Source organism: Entelurus aequoreus, linkage group LG08 (assembly GCF_033978785.1).
Source record: "Entelurus aequoreus isolate RoL-2023_Sb linkage group LG08, RoL_Eaeq_v1.1, whole genome shotgun sequence".
In the NCBI taxonomy this organism is placed as follows: domain Eukaryota; kingdom Metazoa; phylum Chordata; class Actinopteri; order Syngnathiformes; family Syngnathidae; genus Entelurus; species Entelurus aequoreus.
In genome coordinates, this window is record NC_084738.1 from 79,417,395 (window position 1) to 79,422,688 (window position 5,294).

A 5,294-nucleotide genomic window follows, 5' to 3' on the forward strand; every position below is an offset into this window, starting at 1 on the left:
TATATATCAATGATGAAATCTTAACATTGCAACACATGCCAATACGGCCGGGTTAACTTATAAAGTGCCATTTTAAATGTCCCGCAAAATATCCGGCTGAAAACTTTTCGGTATGATGACGTTTGCGCGTGACGTCACGGGTTGAAGCAGACATTTTGGAATAGCACGGTGGCCAGCTTAAGTCGTCTGTTTTCACCACATAATTCCACAGTGTTCTGGACATCTGTGTTGGTGAATCTTTTGCAATTTGTTTAATGAACAATGAAGACTGCAAAGAAGAAAGCTGTAGGTGGGATCGGTGTATTAGCGGCTGGCTGCAGCAACACAACCAGGAGGACTTTGAGTTGGATAGCAGACGCGCTATCCGACGCTAGCCGCCGACCGCACCGATGATCAAGTGAAGTCCTTCGTCGCGCCGTCGATCGCTGGAACGCAGGTGAGCACGGGTGGTGATGAGCAGATGAGGGCTGGCTGGCGTAGGTGGAGAGCTAATGTTTTTAGCATAGCTCTGTCGAGGTCCCGTAGCTAAGTTAGCTTCAATGGCGTCGTTAGCAACAGCATTGTTAAGCTTCGCCAGGCTGGACAGCATTAACCGTGTAGTTACAGGTCCAGGGTTTGGTTCGGTGTCTCCTGATAGTAGAAGTAATAATAGTATTGTTGATCTTCGGTCTATCCTTCCAGTCAGGGGCTTATTTCTTCTGTTTCTATCCGCAGTTAAGCACGGTGCTATCACGTTAGCTCCGTAGCTAAAGTGTTTCGCCGATGTATTGTCGTGGAGATAAAAGTCACGGTGAATGTCCATTTCGCGTTCTCGACTCTCATTTTCAAGAGGATATAGTATCCGAGGTGGTTTAAAATACAAATCCGTGATCCACAATAGAAAAAGGAGAAAGCGTGGAATCCAATGAGCCAGCTTGTACCTAAGTTACGGTCAGAGCGAAAAAAGATACACCCTGGCGTCCTGCACTGCACTCTAGTCCTTCACTCTCACTTTCCTCATCCACAAATCTTTCATCCTCGCTCAAATTAATGGGGTAATCGTCGCTTTCTCGGTCCGATTCGCTCTCGCTGCTGGTGTAAACAATGGGGAAATGTGAGGAGCCTTTCAACCTGCGACGTCACGCTACTTCCGGTACAGGCGAGGCTTTTTTTTATCAGCGACCAAAAGTTGCGAATTTATCGTCGATGTTCTCTACTAAATCCTTTCAGCAAAAATATGGCAATATCGCGAAATGATCAAGTATGACACATAGAATGGATCTGCTATCCCCGTTTAAATAAAAAAAATTATATTTAGTAGGCCTTCAAGACCCTTGCCGGTGCCCTCATACAGTGTCATTTTGACTACACCTGCACCTCAAGCTTCACCAGTATACCCAAGCCACTAAAAACCAAAACAAGCTGGTGAGACTCCTGCTCAACCTCCCATACAGGACTCACCTAACTCAAGCCCACTTTACCAATTTGGGATGGCTTAGAGTTGAGGAAAGAGTACACCAAATCGCAATGTGCCTGGTATTCAAAATACTCAAGAGTAGAAACTGTCCCCAAGTACCTGTCCAGCTATTTCACCAGAGTAAGTGATGCTCACAGGTACTACACCAGAGGGAGTTCTTCGGACCTCGCCCCCCCCAAATTCAAGACTCTCATGGGAAAATATGCATTCTACTATTTTGCCACCACACAGTGGAATGCACTACCAACACACCTTCAAATTCCAACTTCCCTACTAAATTTTAAAACTGCCATAAACTCAGTAGTCATGTACATAGTGTCATGTACATAGTGTACACCCCCTCCCCCATTTTTTGTATATATTGTTTTTCAAATCACCTGACTGTGTATATGTACATAATTTATCAACTTTTCAACATCATTTTTTATATACATGTTACAGGTTATATATCTTTTATTATTGAATGTATCAAATGTGATGAATATTTAATGCTAGTCAGGGGCTTATTTCTTCTGTTTCTATCTGCAGTTAAGCACGATGCTATCACGTTAGCTCCGTAGCTAAAGTGCTTCGCCGATGTATTGTCGTGGAGATAAAAGTCTCTGTTAATATCCATTTCGCATTCTCGACTCTCATTTTCAAGAGGATATAGTATCCGAGGTGGTTTAAAATACAAATCCGTGATCCACAATAGAAAAAGGAGAGAGTGTGGAATCCAATGAGCCAGCTTGTACCTAAGTTACGGTCAGAGCGAAAAAAGATATGTTTTGCCCTGCATTCTAGTCCGTCACTCTAACGTTCCTCATCCACGAATCTTTCATCCTCGCTCAAATTAATGGGGTAATCGTCGCTTTCTCGGTCCGAATCGCTCTAGCTGCGTTGAAAACGATAGGAAAATATGAGGAAGCGAACAACTGACTACGTCACGCTACTTCCGGTAGGGGAAAGGCTTTTTTTTATCAGAGACCAAAAGTTGCGAACTTTAACGTCGTTGTTCTCTACTAAATCCTTTCAGCAAATATATGGCAATATCGCGAAATGATCAAGTATGACACATAGAATGGATCTGCTATCCCGTTTAAAAAATAAAAAAAAATTTCAGTAGGCCTTTAAAGTTTGTCTAAGTCCGAGTCTAACCACTGCTGTAGAGGCTTTTTAAGCAGTGGAAACAGCACCCTCTGCTGTACACATCATGTGCAAAGGCTCCACATTGTGCCGTTTTAAAGGAAATCTGTAGTATTTAGGATGGTTATGTGATATTAAAATATAGCTAAGGCACACCACTCAAGTAAACAATAAAAAAAAGTAATAATGACACTACAAGAGTAAGTGCAGGGGATTTTAGACCGGATATTAATATTATACTCCAGTTTTGCTGAGCTGCAGCGACCTCAGCTGGCGTCATCTGGTAATTTCACCCTGGCCTGACCTTTCACGTCGTGCTGTCGACAATAATATCAAACTTTTTCAATCAACGGCCTTAAAACACATTGCAAACGCCATATTGCATACATTATTATTATTAACACATGTTAGCTCACTGTTTGTTGACATGTACGTGACACAGAATTTGGGGCTTTTGATTGATTGAGACTTGTATTAGTAGGTTGCACAGTGAAGTACATATTCCGTACAATTGACCACTAAATGGTAACACCCCAATAAGTTTTTCAACTTGTTTAAGTCGGGGTCCACGTTAATCAATTCATGGGCAAGCGCACCCATGCTAACATTAGCATCGTAGTTAATAGCATTGAAACTGTTTCAAAAGGGCGGACAAGTTGCGTTAGTAAGAAAGTGACAAGCAAACAAAAACACATGCGCACGCACTCCTTTCTTCAACATTTTTTTCACTAAGTACCACCTCGGAAAACACATAGCCAATGTTAAAATACAGTAGCATAGCAGGCCTAAATGTTCATTAAAAACAAGGCAGAGGTTTTGTTTAACAAGTATATTTATTATTTTTGGCCGCTTGTAACATTACACACAGTTTGAACAGTAACACTGTGTTTGGATATTTATTTAAGCGATTCTTTGGCGTACCGCTAGATGGAGCCCGCGTACCAGGTCGATCCTACTATACATAGTATCGACACCAAAGTGTTGATATCGTTATACCGTAAGCATGTTGTTACATAAATTATACATTGTATAAAAACTCTGGGAATAATGTATTGGACAAGGAGTGTCTTGGGGACAACAACCCAAAATGTTTTGCTTTTCGTGGAGTTATTTTTTACACTTTATTTTGTTGTATGCAATAGAATGGGAAAAATGTGATCATTTTGTTGCCATTGTTAGCATGTCTTATATCAGGGGTCTTTGACGTTTTCCAAACCAAGGACCCCCAAACTTACGGAAATACTACTGTACTTCTATACCCTGTATGCAATTGTGTTTTATATTTAACTGGTCCTAAAGGTACCTCGTTATTGCTCAACACTAAGATATTCAAATAATACAGTATAGCGTTGGAAATTAGCATGACAATTGCAAGCTGGGAACTCGTGCTCTAATCGTTAGCTGCCAGCTTCCGCCTGCTAATTACAGTGCTAATTGCTAGCTATCTTAAATGCTAACATGCTAATAATAATATAATTATTAAAGTTTTTATTTTCAACATACCAGGTACAGTGATTAGGATGGCTTAGACACTGCAATTGTATTGGGTCAATATTAATTTGTATTTAAAAACTTGCTGCGTATAAAAATATGTTTGTTTAAGAAAAAAAAATTCTTATACAAATACTAGTTCTCATTAAAAAAATGTATGTACTCTTATCTTAAATGCTAACATGCTAATAATAATATAATTATTAAAGTTTTTATTTTCAACATACCAGATACAGTAATTAGGATGGCTTTGACACTGCAATTGTATTGGGTCAATATTAATTTGTATTTAAAAACTTGCTATGTATAAAAATGTTTTTTTAAGAAAAAAATTTTTTTTATACAAATACTTCTTGTTTTCATTTTAAAAAAATCTATGTACCCCTATCTTAAATGCTAACATGCTAATAATAATATAATTATTAAAGTTTTTATTTTTAACATACCAGGTACAGTGATTAGGATGGCTTTGACACTGCAATTGTATTGGGTCAATATTAATTTGTATTTAAAAACTTGCTGTATATAAAAATATGTTTTTTTTAAGAAAAAAAAAATTCTTATACAAATACTACTTATTTTCATTAAAAAAATGTATGTACCCCTATCTTAAATGCTAATAATAATATAATTATTAAAGTTTTTATTTTCAACATACCAGGTACAGTGATTAGGATGGCTTTGACACTGCAATTGTAGTGGGTCAATATTAATTAGTATTTAAAAACTTCCTGTGTATAAAAATGTTTTTTTAAGAAAAACATTTTTTTTTATACAAATACTTGTTTTCATTAAAAAAAAAAATCTATGTACCCCTATCTTGAATGTTAAAATGCTAATAATAATATAATTATTAAAGTTTTTATTTTTAACATACCAGGTACGGTGTTTAGGATGGCTTTGACACTGCAATTGTATTGGGTCTATATGAATTTGTATTTAAAAACTTGCTGTGTATAAAAATATATATTTTTAAGAAAAAAAAATTCTTATAACTTGTTCTCATTAAAAAATATATGTACCCCTTGTTCATTTTTTATTAATGATTTACATAAAACTATTCGTTTTATTACAAAACATTGAAACGTGACGCCGCAGAAGCTACGACGTATGGCGAGTCCAGGAAGTGACGTTTTTCGCGCATGCGTGGACCGATCGAGTCGTCCGGGACCGATCCGGTTGTTACAGTCCCCCCCCCCCCCCCTCCCCGGCTAGTGGTCCG